General features: G+C 44.9%; 1 long non-coding RNA gene across 1 annotated transcript; it reads left to right on the top strand.

Moving 5' to 3' along the window:
• Positions 1-861: 861 nt before the first annotated feature.
• LOC145362263 (uncharacterized) lies at positions 862-20974 on the top strand. Its single transcript, XR_013889964.1, has 6 exons — positions 862-988; positions 11779-11803; positions 12405-12458; positions 15018-15098; positions 17056-17152; positions 19792-20974. It is a non-coding gene; the product is annotated as an uncharacterized LOC145362263 (long non-coding RNA).
• Positions 20975-22729: the final 1755 nt, after the last annotated feature.

Raw genomic sequence — 22729 nt, 5'->3', positions numbered from 1 at the left:
CTATGATTCTGACAAAGGGTGGCATAGTAGTTAGCGCTGCTGCCTCACAGCGCCAGGGACCTGGGTCCAATTCCTGACTTGGGTCGCTGTTTGTGGAGTTTGCACATTCTCCCCATGTCTATGTGGGTTTCCTCTGGGTGCTCCAGTTTCCTCCCACAGTCCAAAGATGTGCTAGTTAGGGTGCATTGGCTGTGCTGAGTTCTCTTTCAGTGTACCCAAACAGAGCTGCGTTGACTAGGGGATTTTCACAGTACCTTCATTGCATAAGCCTACTTGTAACTGATAAATAAGCTTTACTTTACTAAGGGTCACCCAGACTCGAAACATTGGTTCTGTTCGCTCTCCACTGAGGCTGTCAGGCCTGCTGAGATTTTCCAGAATTTTCTGGGGTTTTTTTTGTATTAATGCAAATTGATGTTTAGTTTAAAGTCTGTGGTTGGTGATTAGGATGGCGAAGAGCCAGTAATTTGGCCTCTTTTAAGGTCAAACCAAATAAACAAACTCAAGAGCCAGTAATTTAGATAGCGGGGAGGAGAGGTGAAGGGATTGAACTGATCTGCCTGCCTGTCTGAAATAACAGGGTAACAGCAACTCCCACTGCTATCAAATTCTCATTTTGCAATTCTTAGACAGGACCGTGCCATTCGCCAGAAGGGGAATCCCAGCAATATCATCAGCACAAACCCAACCACTGTGTGACAGCAGCTGTAGGTTATTCTGCGCCTGGCTGTGTTTTTAGAGATGATCTGTGATTGGGACTGGGTCTGCAGTTGACTGATAGTCAAAACGCGGTGTTGTCCCAGGCTGGCTACCGCCCTCTCCCACCCCTACTGGGCTGCAGTGGCCACGCCCACGGTAGTAATATTGAGACATTGAGATTCAGGTCAGTTTCAGACAGCTCGCTGCTCACAACAGTGACTCACTGTTCTGCTGTCTGCAGATCCCCCTCTGATACAACCATGGTTCTCGAAATTGAAGTGCGTTACTGGTAAGACGGATTCTGAGCTCATCCCGCTTTCCTCTGCCCCATCGCCTCCTCATGAGGCTTCCTCGTTCTCTCCATTTTTCGCTCCCTCCCCAATTCTCTCCTCTTTCCCATTCTCTCTCCCATCTCTCTCTCTTTTCCCCATCTCTCTTTCCCTCTCCCATCTCTCGCTCCCTTTTCACCCATCTCTCTCTTTTTCTCTCTCTCCCTTTTCACCCATCTCTCTCTTTTTCTCTCTCTCCCTTTTCACCCATCTCTCTCTTTTTCTCTCTCTCCCTTTTCACCCATCTCTCTCTTTTTTTCCCATAGGAGTTTTTAAACACCCCGTCACCTACTTGCAATCATTTTTATTTTTGTGACTTGTATAATTATGAACTCAAAACTGTTTAAAAGCCACAGCCTTCTGGTGCAGCTGGAAATCAGCCTGATTTCTTGACTGCCAGTTGTTGACGTCTTTAACAGGAAATGTATTGATCTTTTTGGCACATGGAGGAGATTTGATATGCCTCACTATGCAGGAATGTGAGCCTGAATTGAATAATTTGGTACAACGCAATAAATATGGGGGGCTAGGTATGTTGGCCATGCAAAATTCTCCCTCAGTGTACCTGAACAGGAGTGTGGCGACTAGAGGATTTTTACAGTAACTTCATTGCAGTGTTAATGTAAGCACATTTGTGACACTAATACATTTTTTTAAATCATACATGGACATGGCTGGTTGGGCCAGTATTTATTGCCCATCCCCAGTTGCCCAAGGGCAGTTTAGAATCAACCACTTGACATGGACAAGTTGGGCCAAATGCTGTAAACCTCTATGACATTGCTTGGCTTTGGAGTCACATGTAGGCCAGACTGGGTAAAGACGCCAGATTTCCTTCCTTAAAGGGACATTAATGAACCAGATGTGTTTTTCCAGCAATGGTTTCATGATCATCCGGTTCTTAATTCCAGATATTTTTTTATTTGAATTCAAATTCCACCATCTGCCGTGGCGGGATTCGAACCCGGGTTACCCGGAACATTAGCTGAGCTTCTGGATAAATAGTCTAGTGGTAATAGCACTAGGCTATCGCCTTCCTATAATAAACTTTTTTAAAAATTTGAATACAAGTGGAATATTTACACTGGTTAGTTTGCAATGTGAGTGGAAACTGCATTGAACTATGGGCAGGGGATATTTAATAACAAATGTACAGGTATATCTGTGCAGCAAGTGGTGTGAGTTAGAGAAGCGTTACTCAAGCGTGTTGATCTGTGACGGTTATTTTGATTTCCCTGATGCAGTGTTTTTAACTAGAACACAGCTCAGTGATTCTAAGGGGAGCTGTTCTCCTGAGTGCCTCCCCCACAGTCGATCAGCACATCACAGGATTCTGTGTCACGTGGGTACAGGGCATGATCCCAAAATGCTGGCTCTGTGTAGTTGTTTCTGCTGAAAAACAACAGGGTGGTTCATGTTTTAGGGGAGGCAATGGCCCTCATGGTATTAAGTTTATTATGAGGGTGGCACAGTAGTTAGCATTGCTGCCTCACTGCTCCAGGGACCTGGGTTCAATTCCCTACCTCGGGTCACTGTCTGTGTGGAGTCTGCATGTTGCCCCCCCATGTCTGCGTGGGCTTCTTCCGGGTGCACCGGTTTCTTCCCACAGACCAAAGATGTGCGGGTTAGTTGGATCGGTAATGCTAAATTGCCCCTTATTGTCCAGGGATGTGTATGTTTAGAGGGATTAGTGGGGCTTTAGGTATAAGGCCTGGGTGGGGTTGTTGTCGGTGCGGACTGGACGGGCTGAATGGCCTCCTTTTGCACTATAGGGATTCTATGATTAATGTCACAAGTTGGCTTACATTAACACTGCAATGAAGTTACTGTGAAAATCCCTTAGTCGCCACACTTCAGCGCTTGTTTGGGTACACTGAGGGAGAATTTAGCCTGGCCAATGCACCAAACCAGCACTTCTTTCAGATTGCGGGAGGAAACTGGAACACCCGGAGGAAACCCACACAGATATGGGGAGAACGTGCAGACTCTGCACAGACAGTCACCCAAGGCTGGGGATCGAACCTGGGTCCCCGGCGCTGTGAGGCAGTAGTGCTAACCGCTCTGCTGCCGTGCCGCCACGTTATCACATTACTATCAATCCAGAAACTCAGCTAATGTTCTGGGGACCCGGGTTCGAATCCCGCTGGATGGTAGAATTTGAATTCAATAAAAAAAAAATCTGGAATTAAGAATCTACTGATGACCATGGAATGATTGTCGGAGAAACCCACCTGGTTCATTAATGACCCTTCAGGGAAGGAAATCTGCTGTCCTTACCCGGTCTGGCCTACTTATGACTCCAGAGCCACAGCAATGTGGTTGACTCTCAATTGCCCTCTGGCAACTAGGGATGGGCAATAAATTGCTGGCCAGCCAGTGACGCCCATGTCCCACGAATGAATAAAACGGAATGTGGGATCAAATTCTGCATTCTCGCTAGTCGTGAACAGCTGGAGAATTCAGGGCCCTGGCAGCTGATTTAAGCACAGCAAGATTCCACTATTAGCAAGTTAGTGGATTTCCAAAAAACTGCCTGGATGTCCTGAGGTTGTGGAATGTGCTGTCCAAATATAAATCCATCCTTCCCTGGACTCCTTGTGATCCGGGGAAAAGAGAAGGTTGGGGAGAGGAGGGGGAAATTATTTCTCCCCCTGCCCCCACCCTCTTGATTGAGTTTAGATAACTCTAACTCTGGCCTGTCGATAATACGTGTGTTGGGCTTGTGTGAACCAAGATTGAGCCTGTTAAATACGAATGTTAGGCCCCTGTGGTTTTAAGTTAAACATTACCAACAGCCCAGAGGGTGCATTTCTGCTCTGATCTGTTGCCCCAGTGTGAGATTTTAATTTGTTTTTAACCACATTCTGCACTGATTTCTCTCAATTTTTCCTTCTCTTGAAATCAAACGCCAGAGAAAATGCAATGCAAATCACACGAGTTTCAACCGCCCATGTTAATATGGATAACAACACCTCCCCACAGATCTACCAATTCTAGCCTCTGCTACGTGCCCACCACTGGCAACTGGCAGTGCTGTCATCTGCCTCAGCTCTAACTCTGGAATTCCCTTCCCAAAGGCAGCACAGTGGTTAGCACAGCTGCCTCACGGTGCCATGGAGCCAGGCCCGATTCTGGCCTTATGTCACCATCTGTGTGGAGTCTGCACATTCTCCCCATGTCTGTGTGGGTTTCTTCCAGGTGCTCCGGTTTCCTCCCACAGTTCCAAGATGTGCAGGTTAGGTGGATTGGCCATGCTAAATTGCCCCTTAGTGTCCAAAGACATGCGAGTTAGGGGGATTGGCTGTGAAAAATGGGTGGGGTTACGGGGATAGAGAAAGGGCTTAGGCAAGATGCTCTTTTGGAGAGTTGATGCAGACTTGGTGGGCTGAATGGACTCCGTCTGCACTGTAGGGATCCTAGGGTTAAACCTCTCTACCTGTCTGTCCTTTTTAGTGTAATCTTTAAATATTGCCAATGCTTTCTACAGTGCGTAATGCTGTCAAATATTTGATGAAGCTTCAGGAACATGATTAGCATCTTGTTAAACCTGTTGAGTAACTGCTTTTCTTAGGTGTTGCTGCCAGTTTGAAACTGCTTGGGAAGAAGGGTGTATCACTTCCATGTTTTCATTGGGATGTGGGTGTCGCTGGCAAGGCTGCCATTTGTTATCTAGTTGCCCTCAAACTGAGCGGCTCGCTGGGCCACTGCAGTCAATGCTGGCGCTGTGGATCTGAAGTCACACGTAGGCAGGTCATCCTAGAGGAAGTTAGCAGAATCCGTTTTTATTCAGTGGTTGCGTGCATGGAACAAGCTTTTGATTTGCCTGTATTTCAATCCCTGCTGTCAGGGGATTTGAACTCGCGCCTGGGTGACTAGTCCAGTAATATTTAAGGGGAGGCAGTGGTTTAATGGTATTTTCACCGAACTAGTAATGTAAGTTTTAAGTTTATTAGTATCACAAGTAGGCTTACGTTAACACTGAAGTTACTGTGAAAATTCCCTAGTCGCCACACACTCCGGCGCCTTTTCGGCTACACTGAGGGAGAATTTAGCATGGCCTATGCACCCCAACCAGCACGTCTTTCAGACTGTGGGAAGAAATCAGAGCACCTGGGGAAAACCCACACAGACACAAGGCCAGAAATGGAGCCCAGGTCCCTGACGCTGGGAGGCAGCAGCGCAAACCATTATGCCGCTGTGCTGTCCTTGTCTAAAGGCCCAGGGTAATGCTCTGGGGACCTGGGTTCGGATCCCACCATGGCAGATGGTGAAATTTAAATTCAGTAAGAACCTGGAATGAAAAAAATCTACTGATGATCATGAAACCATTGTCAATTGTTGTAAAAAAATCCATCTAGTTCACTAATGTCCTTTAGGGAAGAAAATTGTTGTCCTTACCCGGTCTGGCCTACATGATGCCTCACAATGCCAGGGACCTGAGTTTGAATCCCACATTGGTCGATGTGAAATGTGAATTCAGTAAAAAGCTGGAATTAATGATGACCATGAAACCATTGTTGAAAAACACCCATCTGGTTCCTTTAGAGAAGGAAATCTGCCGTCCTTACCTGGTCTGGCCTACATATAACTCCAGACCACAGCAATATGGTTAACTCTTACCGTACCTCCAAGGGCAACTAGGGATGGGCAATTAAATGCTGGTCCAGTCAGCGATGCCCATGGCCCATGAAGGAATAAATAATAAAATCACCACCAGACCACTGGTAGGCAGCAGATGCATGGGAACGCCAACAAGTTCCCCTCCAAGCCACTCACCATCCTGACTTGGTTAAAGTCCAACAGGTTTATTTGGAATCTGCTCACCTGAGGAAGGGGCGGTGCGCTGAAAGCTTGTAATTCCAAATAAACCTGTTGGACTTTAACCCAGTGTTGTGAGACTTCTTACTGTGCCCACCCCAGTCTGACGCTGGCATCTCCAAGTCATCCTGGCTTGGAAATACGTTGCCTTTGTTCATTGATGTGTCTAAAGTAAAGTTTATTTATTAATCACAAGTAAGGCTTACATTAACGCTGCAATGAAGTTACTGTGAAATCCCCCTCGTTGCCACACTCCGGCGCCTGAGGGAGAATTTAGTACCTAACCAGCACGCCTTTTGGACTGTGGGAGGAAACTGGAGCACCTGGAGGAAACCCACGCAGACACGGGGAGAACGTGCAGACTCCGCACAGACAGTGACCCAAGCCGGGAATCGAACCCGGGTCCCTGGTGCTGTGAGGCAGCAGTGCTAACCCACTGTGCCAGATCTAACCTCATTGCGTAACAACCTTCGGGTGGTTTTGACTATTTCAAATTAGGGTGTGGCTCTACTGGGACTGAAGTTAGTGTGAGACACTCTGGAAAGTACATAGTTCCAAGTAAATAGCAAACCCATTGACTTGCAGCCAAACTGTTCTGAAGTGATTACACTTTTTAAGTTCCCCCATTACTGGTCTTTTTCTTCTTGCGACAAGCTGCGTCTATTGGTGTCCTTTTGCCAGACTTCTCATTTCCTGAATTTCACCCACTCCCTTCCGTATTGCCGTTTTTCTACCTAAATTCGACAGCCACATTCCACCTTCGCCCCTCCAGCCAGGATGGAAGGAACCAAATTAACACACTCGGTTAACTGTTTATTTTTTCCTGTCTCTTTCATTGGAATACAATTCTACATTCACACTGGAGTTTGTGACAGTCCGAACACCACAAAATAATTTAAAATAAATCTTGGGCTGATATGAACTTTTTCAACTTTTTGTACATTTGGGATTCTTGCGTCTAGATTTAAACAAACCTTGTGGGGAGGGTGGTGGCTGCAGCAACAATGGCTCGTAGGAAGATGATTGTGGAGGGTCAGTCATCTCAGCTGCAGGAGTCCCTCAGGGTTAGTGTCCTAGGCCCAGCTGCTTCATTGATGACCTTCCCTCCATCATAAGGTCAGCCATTGATTGCACAATGGTGCTGCACGGAGGTTAGTACTGGTGCCTCACAGTGCCAGGGACCTGGGTTCAATTCTCAGCTTGAGTCACTGTCTGTGTGGAGTTTGCACATTCTCCTTGTGCCTGTGTGGGTTTCCTCCGGGTGCTCTGGTTTCCTCCCACAGTCTGAAAGGACGTGCTGGTTAGGGTGCATTGACCTGAACAGTCACCGGAGTCTGGCATCCAGGGGGATTTCACATAACTTCATTACAGTTTAAACGTAAGCCTTACTTGTGACTAATATAAACTTTACTTTTTAAAGAAAACATGTTTAGGACCATTCGCAACTCCTCAGATACTGAAGCAGTCCATGTTCAAATGCAACAAGATCTGGACAATATCCAGGCTTGGGCTGACAAGTGACAAGTAACATTCGCACTACACAAATGCCAGACAATGACCATCACCAATAAGAGACATTCTAGCCATTATCCCTTCAATGGTGTTACCATCACTGAATCCCCCATTTTCAACATTCTTGGGGTTCCTGTTGACCAGAAACTCAACTGGACTCACCACATAAACACAGTGGCTCCAAGAGCAGGTCAGAGGCTAGGAATTCTGCAGTGAGAAACTCACCTCTTGACTCCCTAGAGCATGAGTCAGGAGTGTGATGGGAATACTCCCCACTTGCCTGGATGGGTGCAGCTCCAACAACACTCGAAGCTCAACACCATCCAGGACAAAGCAGCCCCGCTGGATTGGTACCACATCTACAAAATCCATCCCTTCACCACCGATGCTCAGTAGCAGCAGTGTGTACCATCTACAAGATGCACTGCAGCAATTCACCAAAGATCCTTAGACAGCACCTTCCAAACCCACGACCACTTCCATCTAGAAGGACAAGGGGCAGCAGATACGTGGGAACACCACCACCTGCAAGTTCCCCTCCAAAACACTCACCATCCTGACTTGGAAATATATGGGCTATTCCTTCACAGTCACTGGGTCAAAATCCTGGAATTCCCTCCCTAACGGCATTGTGGGTCAACCCACAGCACGTGGACTGCAGCGATTCAAGAAGGCAGCTCACCACCACCTTCTCAAGGGTAACTAGGGATGGGCAATAAGTGCTGGCCCAGCCAGCGACATCCATGTCCCACAAATAAATTAAAAAAAAGCAGATGGAGTTTATTCAGATAAATATTAGGTGTTGCATTCTGGTAAGACAAACCAGGGCAGGACTTACACAATGAATGGTAGGGTTCTGGGGAGCGATGTTAATCAGAGAGAACTCGGGATGCAGGTACATAGTTCCTTGAAAGTGGCATCACAAGTAGACAGGGGTGGTGAAGGAGGCATTTGGCACACTTGTCATCAGGGTATTGAGTACAAGAGTTTGGACATTCTGTTACAACTGTACTCAACATTGGTAAGGCCACGTTTGGAGTACTACAAACAATTCTGCTCGCCCTGCTAGAGGAAGGATGTTACTAAACTGAAAGATTGATAAGGATGTTACCAAGACTGGAAGGTTTGAATTATAAGGAGAGGCTGGGACTTCCTGGAGTGTAGGTGGATGAGGGGTGACCTTATAATAATTTATAAAATCATGAGGGGCATCGATAAGGTGAATAGCCAAGGCCTTTACCCCAGGATAGGGGAGTCCAAAACTGGAGGGCATAGGTTAAAGGTGAGCGGGGAAAAGGAGCAGAGGGTGGTGCATGTACGGAATGAGGTGGTAGAGGTGGGTACATATACAACATTTCAAAAGACATTTGGATAGGTACATGGATGGGAAAAGTTTAGAGGAATATGGGCAAAATGCAGGCAAATGGGACCAGTTCAGTTTAGGAAACTGGGTCAACATGGACAAGTTGGGCTGAAGGACCTGTTTCTGTGCTGTATATCTCTATGACTCTAACCTCTTTACATAATAAGAAGTCTGACAACACGAGGTTGGACTTAAACCTGGTGTTGTCAGACTTACTGTGTTTACCCAAGTCCAACGCCAGCATCTCCACAAATAACCTCTTTATCCAGGGAGTGGTAAGAATGTGGGGTTTGCTACCAAAAGTTGCTGTTCTAATGAATGGCAGGGATTAAGGGGAGGTTAGATAAACGTCAGGGGGGGGAAAAAGAATTGAAATGTACACCACTGGGGAGAGATGGGGTCGGGGAGGCAGATTCATAGAGTAGGAATGATCTGATGGGCTGAATGGCCCTTAATCTGTGCAGGGAATTATACCTAATGTTGTCAGTCTGAAGAAGCAGTTCTAATGGGGGGAAAAAAAATAGAATCACAGAATCCCTACAGTGCAGAAAGAGGCCATTTGGCCCATTGAGTCTGCACCGACCACAATCCCACCCAAACCTTCCCCTGAGCCCTATTCCTGTAACCCTGCACATTTAACATCTAACCTGCACATCTTTGGACACATGGGGGCAATTTAGTATGCCCAATCCACCTAACCTGCACATGTTTGAACTGTGGGCATGCAGCCTCGTTTAGGGATAAAAATAGAAACAGAAATGAGATTCAATTTCAATTGAATATCTTGACCCAGTTATCCTCTGCCCTTTTAGTCTTGCTTCAGTTGAAGAGTCCCTCAGAGCAATCTGCACGCACTGAACATCTGAAGAATGTTTTTCAAACAGTGATGTTTTTAAAAAAAAGCCTGGCGAGCTCATTTGGTAGAGCACAAGACTCTTAATCTTAGAGTTGTGGGTTTGAGCCCCATGTTGGGCACCATTGTTTTGGGTGGCACTGCTGCCTCAAGCACCAGGGACTCGGGTTCGATTCGTGGCTTGGGTCACTGCCTGTACACATTCTCCCCGTGTCTGCGTGGGTTTCCTCCGGGTGCTCTGGTTTCCTCCCACAGTCCGAAAGACATGCATTGGCTGTGCTAAATTCTCCCTCAGTGTACCTGAACAGGCACCTAAGTACGGCGACTAGGGGATTTTCACAGTAACTTCACTGCAGTGTTAATGTTTGCAATACTAACACATAAACTTCCTGCGAAAAACATGTTGAAGGATCTGATGATTTCTTTCACTCAAACTAATGATTTAAGAAATAATTTTTAAAAATGTCAAACTAATTACAATTGGCTTCGTTATTCAGCTACTGACTTAAACCATTCCAAGAATTCAAGTTTAATGACACAAACAAGAACGGGAGGTCTTCTATTTAACACTTTTAGCTATCAACTCAACCTTAAAGCAGTTTCAACATTTTAACTCTTTACTGAACTTTAATTCTTTAACTGAAAACAAACTACCTGGTTTAGAATGAAATGACCAGGTCCATTACTGACGTACAATCTATTCTCATGGTCCCTGAAGGTGATGTTCTTATGCGATGGTTGACTTGTCACTACAGGCATAGGACTGCACATCTCTCTTATCTTCAAATTCTTTCATCTTTTCCGGAAGGTTCTCTGGCACCCAGCCAATGGTGTAACCGGAAACTGATAACATTGTTTGAACGGTCAATGAAATTACTTGTAAACGTCTCCAATTAGCTTGTTTCAGATAGCATGTAGCTCACATTTGAGCCCATAAACCTTGGCGCCATTAGGTCAAACTTAAAGTAAATAAGTTTGCATAGTTGGTCAACGAGGAGCTTCAAGCTACAGTTCACAGACCTAATGTTCAAGCAACAGTTCAGAGTTGCTCACAGCAACTCTGCAGCCTTCATCTGTTTCAAATGTAACTCAGTTACACCATTGTTTTTTAAAACTGATATTGCACCCTCTCCTTTCCATCTCTCCTATGTACTCGTGTGTTTTGTCTGTATAGTGCACAAGAAGCAATACTTTACACTATCCAAATATATATCACAATAATAAATCAAATATTGTAGTTAAAAATCATTGGCACTCTCTCTACATCTCCAGGTTACACTTCTTAGAACATAACAACCAGGAGTAGGCCATCTGGCTCCTCGAGCCTGCTCCGCCATTAAATAAGATCATGGCTGATTTTTTTTTTTGTGGACTCAGCTCCACTCACCTGCCCACTCACCATAATCCTTAATTCCTTTACTGTTCAAAAATCCATCTATCCTTGCCTTAAAAACATTCAATGAGGTCGCCTCAACTGCTTCACTGGGCAGGGAATTCCACAGATTCACAACCCTTTGTGTGAAGAAGTTCCTCCTCAACTCAGTCCTAAATCTGCTCCCCCTTATTTTGAGGCCATGCCCCCTAGTTCTAGTTTTTCCTGCCAGTGGAAACAACTTCCCTGCTATCTTATCTATTCCTGTCATAATCTTGTATGTTTTTTATAAGATGCCCCTTCATTCTTCTGAATTCCAATGACTATAATCCAAGTCCAGTCAGTCTCTCCTCATAGGACTGCACATCTTTCTGCAGATTCTCTCAACTCCAGAATTGACCTAGTGAATCTCCTCTGCACCCCCTCCAGTGCCAGTATATCCTTTCTCAAGGAGACCAAAACTGTACACAGTACTCCAGGAGTGGCCTCATCAGCACCTTTATACAGCTGCAACATAACCACCCTGTTTTTAGACTCCTCTCCTCTAGCAATGAACGACAAAATTCCATTTACCGCCTAGATTACCTTGTGCATCTGCAAACCAACTTTTTGCAATTCATGCACAAGGACGCCCAGATCCCTCTGCACAGCAGCATGCTGCAGTTTGAAGCCATAGCAACCGTAAATCCCTCAGCAACACTGCTTACACACTGAGAACGCGTGATTCTTTTTTTTTAAAAGAAAGGAAAGTCCAATTCATTCTGTAGGTTTTATTAAAAAGCTGGTTTATTTCTGATAGTTTTAACCCCTTTGTTTTTTGTTCTTCTTCTAGTGGCTCCTGAGGGTATGGCCGTAAGGTAAGCAGTTTATCATCTTGGACTAAAGCAAAATACTGTGGATGCTGGAATCTGAAACAAGAATGGGGCAGCACAGTGGGTTAGCACCGCTGCCTCACAGTGCCAGGGACCCGGGTTTGATTCCAGCCTCGGGTGACTGCATCTTCTCCCCATGTCTGCGTGGGTGTGTTCCAGTTTCCTCCCACACTCCAAAGATGTGTGGGTTAGGTTCATTAGCCATGCTAAATTGCCCCTTAATGTCCCAAGATGGGCAGGTTAGGTGGATTGGCCATGTTAAATTGACCCTTAGTGTCAGGGAGATTAGCAGTGTAAATATTTGGGGTTATGGGGATAGGGCCTGGGTGGGATTGTTGTTGGTGCAGGCTTGATGGGCTGAATGGCCTCCCTCTGCATTGTAGGGATTCTATGATTCTATTATTGTGCATGCATCATTCAAATGAACAGACCTCGAGTTGAATATTTAAAAACACAACAAATTTTGTTTCATGTCAAGATCGATTGAGGTTTTGGGGAGGAACGGGGGAAATAATGACATCTTTCTTTTTAAAGAATTGTTCATACATTTTTGTCTGAACTGAAAATCTCCTTTCTTCTGCTTCAGTTCGCTGACCTGCAGCAGGACCTGGAAGATGAATTTCCAGACGAAATAGAAGTAGTAAGTGAACACTTACATCACCTTATCAAAAAAAGGTGCAGCTTTTTAGGTGGCTTGCCATCGTCTGATGTTAAAAGTCATTTAAAAACACCAATTAATGTCATTTGAATTTTAATGGACCTCATTGCCTTTTTAAACGAGCGACACAACTTCAAAGTGAAGGGTGGGGGATTTGAGGGGAAAAAAAGAGGGTGGTGACAGTCTGGAATGCCTGGGAGGGTGGTAGAGGCAGGATGCCTCACATGTTTTTAAAAAGTACCTGGATGAGTACTTGGCACACCATAACATTCAATGCTGGCATTCATGTTGAGAGGACTAGAATGCAAGAGCGGGGATGGACTTCTGAGTCTATATAATGCTCTAGTCAGACCCCATTTGGAGTATTGTGAACAGTTTTGGACCCCATAATCTAAGGAAGATGTGCTGGCCTTAAAGGATCCAGAGGAGGCTCACAAGAATGATCCCTGGAATGAAGAGGAACGGTTGAGGACTCTGGGTCTGTACTCGTTGGAGTTTAGAAGGATGAGGGGGGAATCTTATTGACACTTACAGGATACTGCAAGGCATGGATAGAGTGGACGTGGAGAGGATGTTTCCACTAGTAGGAAAAACTAGAACCAGAGGGTGCAACCTCAGGCTAAAGGGACGATCCTTTAAAACAGAGATGAGGAGGAATTTCTTCAGCCAGAGAGTGGGGAATCTGTGGAACTGTTTGCCGCAGAAGGCTGTGGAGGCCAAGTCATTGAGTGTCTTTGAGACAGAGGTAGATAGGTTCTTGATTAATGAAGGGGATCAGGGATTATGGGAAAAAGGCAGGAGAATGGGGATGAGAAAAATATCAGCCATGATTGAATGGTGGAGCAGACTCGATGAGCCGAGTGGCCTAATTCTGCCCCTCTGTCTTATGGTCTAAGCCTATGGGCCAAGTGCTGGCAAGTGGGATTAGGTGGGCAGGTCAGGATTTTGGGCTGAAAGGCCTCTTCTGCGCTGTAGGATTTTGTGATTCTTTCTGTCTTCTGTCCTAAGTTGTCACCTATGTGGAGTGATGCCAATTTCTGTGGTGTTTTTACTGCATAAGTGCACTATATATATGTTATAAAGATTAGACTGACTGCAGCCACACGTTACAGTTTGTACTCTGTCCTGACTCGCGCAGAGGACTGGGGACACTGGAGGCAGGATTTTGCAGCTGTTCCCACTGGTGAGATTGTTCAGTTCTGCTGATTGCTCCCCCCTCCCATGGCAACAAAACACACCAGGGGAGGTGTGGAAAATCCCACCCTGGTTATCTGAACTAGTGTGTGCTGGAAATACTCAGCAGGTCAGGCAGCATTGGCAGAGAGAGAGAGAGAAGCGGAGTTAACGTTTTGGTGGGTGACCTGTGGTCTGAAATGCTATTCCAAGTTTTCTCTCAATCCCACCTAATTTGTGTTTCCCTTCCTCCTTTTTCCCACCTGTACCTCATCCCTTTCTCTTACACCGTCACCCTCCCCCTTTTATCCCATCCTTGCAACTGTTTTATTTATTTATATGTATTACGGACTTGTTCATCTTTGTACTGCGAAGTTGGTGTGGTGTCACAGTGGTTAGCTGTGCTGCCTCACAGTGCCAGGGACCCGGTTTCCATTCCTGACTTGGGTCACCGTCTGTGCGGAGTCTGAACGTTCTCCCTGTATCTGTGTGGGTTTCCGCCGGGTGCTCAGTTTTCCTCCCACAGTCTGAAAGATGTGCTGCTTAGGTGCATTGGCCGTGCTAAATTCTCCCTCAGTGTACCCCTAACAGGCACTGGAGTGTAGCTACTAGGGGATTTTTCACAGTAACTTCATTGCAGTGTTAATGTAAGTCTGTTTGTGACACTGATAAATAAAATTTAAACTAATGGCCATACTTACCATGGGTTGCTTGTCCCCTTTCAAGATTTCCTCTTGTGAAAGAATCTAGAACTAGGGGCTCTCTGTTTCAAAAATAAGGGACTGGCCCATTTAAAACAGAAATGCGGATAAATTTTTTCTGGTGAGAGTGGTGAATCTCTGGAACTCTGCTTCCACTGCCTTCTGAGGAAGGGAATTCCAGAGACTCAGCACCCTTATGGGAAAAAAATTACTGTGACAAATAGGCTTACATTAACACTGCAATGAAGTTACTATGAAAATCCCCATAGTTGCCACACTTTGGCACCTGTTTGGGTACTCTGAGGGAGAATTTAGCATGGCCAACGCACCTAACCAGTGCATCTTTCGGACTGTGGGAGGAAATCCATGCAGACCTGGAGAAGAACGTGCAGACTCTGCGCAGACGGTGATCTGAGCTGGGAATATTTAAGCAGTTATGTACGAGTACACGGAACATGTACATGTTCCTCCAGAGTTTATAAATCCAATCTGTTAACTAATGAATCAAGTACCTTATGCAACATTGGTTTTATTAAGAAAGGACCATAGCTTTTAAATTTAAGGCAGAGATAACATCTTTGAGGCATCGGAGTGTTCCAGGCTGATGTTGCGATAGTGAATGGCCCTTTTTTTTTCCTTTTTATTTAAATGTCCTTTTATTTTCCAGACTGGAATATCTGTTCCAGGGAAGACTGGATGCTTTGAGGTTCTGATAAAGGGATCAGAAAAAGTCCTGCATTCCAAACAGGTAAAGATTAGTAAAGATTGTGTGTTGTTATCTTAACTTGGCGATGAGGGCTCGTCCAATGGCTGAGGTACCTTTATGGAATTGCACCGTGCAGCCAATTGTTTTGGCAAATTAAACAAACTGAGGGACAAAGTAAAGGGGGCAGGCCCTTAAAGGGTTGGGGGCAGAGGGGTGTCCGAAAATAAAAACCAAACGTAAAGGAAACTTAAAACATCAAACCAAAATGTGGTGTCAATAATACACTCTGGTCCCTGCGATGCCCAATGAACATGGAAGACTTCAACGATGCCTGTGGACTCCGCACGCTCCCTCTCCAAGGACATCCAGCCGTGATGTACCTGTGGTAGAGGGTTGGGTCGGATGGCCCCCCCCCCCCCCCCCCCTCGCTTGCCTGCTGCCTGGACCTGTTTATGGCGAGTTTGGGCACACTCAGGAAATAATCATAGGTGCTTGTTGCATGTGTTCTGTTACCTGGGGGTCAGGAGGGGGGGGGGGGGGGGGGGGTGCTAGTACGCAACGAGCACCTGTTACAGGGGGGAGCTCGTACGCAACAAGTCCCACAGGGAGATCAATTGGTGACTTCTCCACCACCACCACCACCACACCCTGTGGGAAGGATAGGGTTTATCATGATATTCATCCACAATGGTTTAAATTCAAATTTATTTTCAAAATTTGGCATTTCACACATCTGTTTGTGAAGCGGACCATTACAACCCAACTGCTCATAAATGTCCTTTTTATTTCAGTAAAACAGTCCAGTGTGGCTTCTGTGGGGATCCAATCCCACACTAATGCAGTTGATTTCTGACTGCCTTGGTACTTAAAGAAGTCACCACCTTGGCAACTAGGGGTAGGTCGGCACAGTGGTTAGCACTACTGCCTCACAGTGCCAGTGACCCGAGTTCAATTCCTGACCTTGGGTGACTGTGTGGAATTTGCACGTTCTCCTCATGTCCTCCAGGTGCTCCGGTTTCATCCCACACTCCAAAGATGTGCAGGTTAGGTGGATTGGCCATGCTAAATTCTCCCTCTGTGTGCCGGATTGTGGCAACTCGGAAATTTTCACAGTAACTTCATTGCGGTGTTCATGTAAGCCTACTTGTGTCAATAAATAAACTCTAAACTAGGGGTGGGCAATAAATGCCAAACATCGAAAATCCTGGGAATGAGAGATTTTGAAAAATGCCACTCTCAGTTCACTAGCTAGCCTTAAGTAAGTTGGCTATTGAACTGACATATGGTTTCTTTTAACTTGTAGCTACTGGAAAATGGATGGGAGCTGCCCAAACCCATTATGAATAGAAATGCAAGTGTTCTTCTTGGCGTGCCACCCAGTTCATCCTTGAAACTGAAGCCATAATAACCTTAAGAATAGTTTTTTTGTAGAAAGGTGGTTCTGTCCGTTTTTTTTTAAAACAGAAGTACTGAAAGTGCAGGAAAGAAGTTAATATTTCAAAATCCCGAGGATGGATTTTCCAGCCCCTCCCACCAGGGAGATCTTCCAGTCAATCTCCTCTGTCACAGGTTCTCCAACAGTGGGACAGAGCAAGCCACATAAAATGCTATCAACGTCGGCAGGATTGGAAGATACCCCGAAGGAAAGCCACTTCCACTGCTGGAAAACAGGCCGCAGAGAGCCTGGAAAACCTGATTTTAGAAAAGTTTCGGCAATCAATGCAAAGTTCCGGTTTCAGAACTTCATTTATAGTTCATAATTTTTTTTGTCAAATTCTTATTTTTCAACGTCCCAGTGTCTTTCTGGTAACGATTGTGGGTGGGATTTTCCATTTTCATTGGTGGCGGGAGCCGTTGCTGGCGAGAATGGAAAAGTACCCATTCCAGCCACTCTTGCCAGCACCAAAAGAATCCCAGCCACAGATGGGGACGGATGACTTCAACCGATGTCCGTACGTTAACCAGATTACTTAACGCACATTCATTTGTTTTCCTGCAGCAAGGAGGTGGCTATGTTGATAGTCATGAGAAGTATATGAAGATTGTCAATGGAATCAAAGCCGCCCTTCAAGAGTAACACAATGTAATTGGATCAGGTGAGATATTTGTTTTAGATTTATTGGTTGCTGAGGAAATGTGTTGTGATACGTATCAAACTGATCTAGGGTGTATCTGGTTGAGGTATCAATCTTATAAGCTATCGTGCACCACTGCTCACTAGTCTACTTTCCTGCGAATCTGGCAGTTCACAAATTCTTACCTTTGGTTTCAAATTCCCCTTTCTTATCTGTGAAGCAATTTAGCATGGCCAATCTACTTAACCTGCACATCTTTGGACTATGGGAGGAAACTGGAGCACCTGCAGGAAACCCACACAGTCATGGGGGTGGGAGGAAGAACGTGCAGATTCCATACAATCACCTGGGGCTGGAATCAAACCTGGGTCCCTGGTGCTGTGAGGCAGCAGTGCTAACCACTGTGCCATCATGCCACCTGCTTTTTCCTCCTCACATAGGTCTTTTACACAGCAATATTGATGAAACACATATCCCAGCTGAGATTAAAATGTTAACAGCCAACGGTTTGAATACACAACACCTTCTGGAGCAGAGAGAAGCCAAACTAAACACATCTAATGAAGGATTTCAGCCTGTTTGTTGACTACTATTTGCTACGAAAATATGAAGAGATTTATTCTGAGTTAATGGAGATCTTATTGTCTCCAATTCGCTTTTTAAAGATGTCAGATTCCTTTTCCTCCAAAACTAAACTATAATCGCTCCCTTGCTGCCCAGGCAATGACTAATGATATTATCACTAAACTATTAATCCAGAAACTCAACTGATGTTCTGAGGAACCGGGTTCGAATCCTGCCGTGGCTGGTGTTGGAATTCAAATTCAGTAAAGAAGGGTGGCATGGTAGCACAGTGGTTAGCACTGCTGCTTCACAGCTCCAGAGACCTGGGTTCATTTCCTGGCTCAGGTCACTGTCTGTGTGGAGTTTGCACACTCTCCTCGTGTCTGCGTGGGTTTCCTCCGGGTACTCCGGTTTCCTCCCACAGTCCAGAGATGTGTGGGTTAGGTTGATTGGCCATGCTAAAAATTGCCCCTTTTCTTTAAAAAAAAAGTTCTGGAATTAAGAATCTACTGATGACCATGAAACCATTGTCGGAAAAACCCATCTGGTTCACTAATCTGCCATCCTTACCCGGTCTGGCCTACATATGACTCCAGAGCCACAGCAATGTGGTTGATTCTGAACGACTCTCTGCAATAACCTAGCAGACTGCTGAATTGTAGCAATTATTGGTGATGAATAAATACTGGCTTGCCAGTGATGCCCACATCCCATGGGAGTATGAAAAATAAACACCTTGGTACCCAAATTAAAGGTCATAGAAGTTACAATTCTAAATAGTCCACGTGGCTCAGCCAGCCAACTGGTGTTAGCCCTCCACACAGATTTGACTTCCCCTTTGCCAGGTTCGTTCTTTCAAGTGTCTATCTGTTAAATGTTCACAAAAAGGCAAAATGCTCTGAGTCAGACAGCACAGAGGGAGGCAGGTTGGATTACTGCTTCAAACTGATGCCCTTTTCTAAGGAGTAATTTAGCATGGCCAATCCACCTAATGTGCACATCTTTGGATGTTGGGAGGAAACCAGAGCACCCGGAGGAAACCCACGCAGACATGGGAGAATGTGCAAACTCCACACAGACAGTGACCCAAAGCCAGAATTGAACCCGGGTCCCTGGCACTGAGGCAGCAATGCTAACCCACTGTGCTGCCCACTTTGGAGACACGTTGAATTGTACAGCCAGCAGCTGCAGGGCTAAAGAGGTAAAATGATAATTCGGGAGGGACGAGATTGGATTTGAGCCGAGGTGCGATGGGCAGAATTTGACATCAGCTAATGCCAATCGGTATTGCTCAACAATACCAAATACCAGGCCTGGACACATCATGGGACACCTATTCTGTTTTGTATCACCTGCCAAACTTCCACGCTATCCCAAGCGATAATTTTTTAAGTTTTCAGAGTGAATGCACAAACGCAACGTGAGATTTTTGGCACCATCATGAGCTGGCATTCCAGATAATTTTGTCCTCGTGCAGCTTTCAAGGTTTGCTTGAAGGCGGGCAATTGTTTGCCTAACTTGTTTAAGTGGCTGGCATGTTGGCAGAGTGGTTAGCACTGCTGCCTCACCAGCGCCAGGGACCCGGGTTCAATTCTGGCTTGGGTCACTGTCTGTGCAGAATCTGCACATTCTTTCCGTGTCTGTGGTTTTCCTCCCACAGTCTGAAAGACGTGCTGGTTGGGGTTCATTGACCCAAACAGGTGCCGGAGTGTGACAACTAGGGGAATTTCACAGTAACTTCGTTGTAGTGTTAATGTAAGCCTGACTAATAAATAAAAACGTTTAAAACCTTGCATTAAGATACAAAAGTCTGAGGTCACGTACCAACCGACTCAAGAACAGCTTCTTCCCTGCTGCCATCAGACTTTTGAATGGACTTACCTTGCATTAAGTTGATCTTTCTCTATACTCTAGCTATGACTATAACACTACATTCTGCACTCTCTCTCCTTCTCTATAAACGGTATGCTTTGTATAGTGCAAGAAACAATACTTTTCACTGTATACAATAATAAGTCAAATTTTCTACACTGTAGGGATTTTATGATTCTAAGTTTCTAACTAACTGGTGTTTGTCTTTTCTTTCTATATTCTAGTCAAATGTCCGTTTGGCTTTGTACCCCTCGGCTGAACATTTTATGATGGTGATGGCTGAAATGTCTGCAAAGGCACGGCTGTTTCCTGATGTCTGCATGGGATGTCGTAGTGGTCAAAGTTCTCCAGCGTTTGGCTTGTGAATTTACAGTATACAAGCAGCTCTCTTTTTTGTTTGCTCTTTCTTTTCCTGCTACCAACTTGAGCAGTGGTGCCTTCTCCTTCCAGCAGTGCAAGAAGCTTTAAGTACAACCATTGAACATGTTTACTTTTTGGAATTAAAGGCTATAGCTATCCTTTCTTGCAGCTCTTTTTTTTGTCAAGGGCGTCTGATCAATACGCTCAGTGCAGCCATTAGGATCTTGCAACTGCTCGCTTGAAATTTAGTCTACAGCCCCCACACAAAGAGGAAAATATGGTTTTCTATATAGCCTAGTTTGACTTGCATTGTGCACTCCTGACATTACCACCTCCCAAGCAACATCTTCCTCTTGTCCCTGGAGTCAACTATAAGGTGGATTTGTATTGCAACTACTGGGTTGCTGCAAATTGGAAAAGACTTCACAACAACACCTGAAGTTGCAATATAAATACGCAAGGTTTGGCATCAGTCCAATTTGATGGCAAACACACAGATGCAAAAAAGGGAAAAGTGATCCAACAATATAAATACACCATTTAGTAAAACACTGGATTGGAAATTAGTGCACCCAGACCACACAGCAAATTTCTTGCACGAATTTTCCATTTGACCCTGACTGAGGTTTCACCTCATTGACTCTCTGTAGATGAATTCTGTCCTGGCCGTTAGATTATATTTTAAGCGGAACAGTTGCCCAGAAGAGACCTGGAAAGAGACAGGAAAGGCCGCCCGGCAATGTTATGTGGGCCAGACTTGCAGATTATAGTTGAGAAACAGGGTACGGAACATTCCTGTCCCCTTTTTAATGGGCTTGTAGGAACTTGCAGGATTGAAGCTGCTTCTTAATGTTGCTTTGTGGTGTTTTTTTTGAAGACCTCCAAATGCCTTCTTTTCTGGGTGACTTTAAAGCAATTGTATTAAGCTGCTGATCTGTATAAGTTTAAAACAAAAATCAATAATGTTTGCATAACGGAAGAACTAAAGGTACATTTTTATCAACCTCAGTCTTGTACTGCAACACAATAAAACATTGTTGACTTATATTGTGATGTCTTTTTTTCTGTTTTATTATGAACCAATTTCAGTCACTAGTGCAATGTCTAATTGTTTTATTTCCTATAATTGTGCACCAGGTTGATTTGATTTATTGTCACATGCATTAGCACACAGCGAAAAGTATTGTTTCTTGTGTGCTATACGAACAAAAGATACCGTTCAGAGAGAAGGAAAGGAGAGAGTGTAGAATTTAGTGTTTAGTCATAGTTAGGGTGCAGGGAAAGATCAACTTGATTTGAGGTAGGTCCATTCAAAAGTCTGACAGCAGCAGGGAAGAAGCTGTTCTTGAGTTAATTGATACGTGTCAGACTTTTGTATCTTTTTCCCGAAGGAAGAGAGTATGTCCAAGTTCCATGGGGTCCTTGATTATGCTGGCTGTTTTTCCGAGGCAGTGGGAAGTGTAGACAGTCAATGGATGGGAGGCTGGTTTGCGTGATGGATTGGGCTTTGTTCCTGACACTTTGTAGTTTCTTGTGGTCTCGGGCAGAGCAGGAGCCATACCAAGCTGTGATACAACCAGAAAGAATGCTTTCTATGGTGCATCTGTAAAAGCTGGTGAGAGTTGTAGCAGACATGCCAAATTTCCTATGCTTCCTGAGAAAATAGGTGGGCTTTCTTAACAATAGTGTCAGCAATGGGAGGGAGGGGGGAACCAGGACAGGTTATTGGTGATCTGAATACCTAAAAGCTTGAAGCTCTCGACCATTTCTGCTTCATCCCTATTGATGTAGACAGGGGCGTATCCTCCACTAAGCTTCCTGAAGTTGATAACTGTCTCCTTTGTTTCCTCGACATTGAGGGAGAGATTGTCATTGCACCAGTTCACCAGATTCTCTCTTTCCTGTACTCTGTCTCATTACAACCAGAACAGCATCTTTTATACAAACTTTATAGCATTAATCTTCTCCCTTCAATAAACCACATGATCCCTCCCACAAGTGTTCTGCAATTTAATATTACAGCTTCATAAAACACAGAAAATAGGAGGAGGCCATTTGGCCCTTCAAGCCATTTATTTTGATCATGGCTGATCATATTCATTTCAAATATTAAAGAAGCTTTTTTCCAACTTAGTGATCAGCTCCAAAAATGCAAATCTGATGTTCAGCTGCCATGTTCCTACCTTCCCCTCCCCACCCACATCCCTTGAAAACATGTAAAATATGCACTGATAACAGGAAGGTAAGAATCTAAATGAACAAAACACAAGATTAATCTTGTGTGTGAGTCACTGATATTGATACAATAGTTTCAGAAATGATTGTACAAAATCAATATTAAAAAAATTAAGAATCATAGAATCCCTACAGTGCAGAAGGCTATTCAGCCCATCGAATCTGCATCGACTATAATCTTACCCATGCTCTGTAACCCCACATATTTACCCCTTGACAGTAGGGTCAATTTAGCCAGTCAACCTAACCTATACATCTTTGGACACTAAGAGCCCAATTTTACCATTGCGTAGGGGGCACAGCCTCAAGATAAAAGGGGGGCGGTTTAGAACGGAGTTGAGGAGGAACTTCTTCACTCAAAGGGTGGTGAATCTCTGGAATTCTCTGCCCGTTGAAGTGGTGGAGGCTGCCTTGCTAAATATTTTTAAGACGCGGGTTGATGGGTTTTTGATAAGAGAGGGGATTAAGGGTTATGGGGAGAGGGCGGGAAAGTGGAACTGAGCAGCGACAGATCAGCCATGATCTTATTGAATGGCGGGGCAGGCTCGAAGGGCTAGATGGCCTACT

Source organism: Carcharhinus amblyrhynchos, unplaced genomic scaffold (assembly GCF_965287045.1).
Source record: "Carcharhinus amblyrhynchos unplaced genomic scaffold, sCarAmb.v2.hapA scaffold_37, whole genome shotgun sequence".
Taxonomy (NCBI): Eukaryota; Metazoa; Chordata; class Chondrichthyes; order Carcharhiniformes; family Carcharhinidae; genus Carcharhinus; species Carcharhinus amblyrhynchos.
Note: the sequence above shows the minus strand (reverse complement) of the source record. Positions and strands in the feature narration are given on the sequence as shown.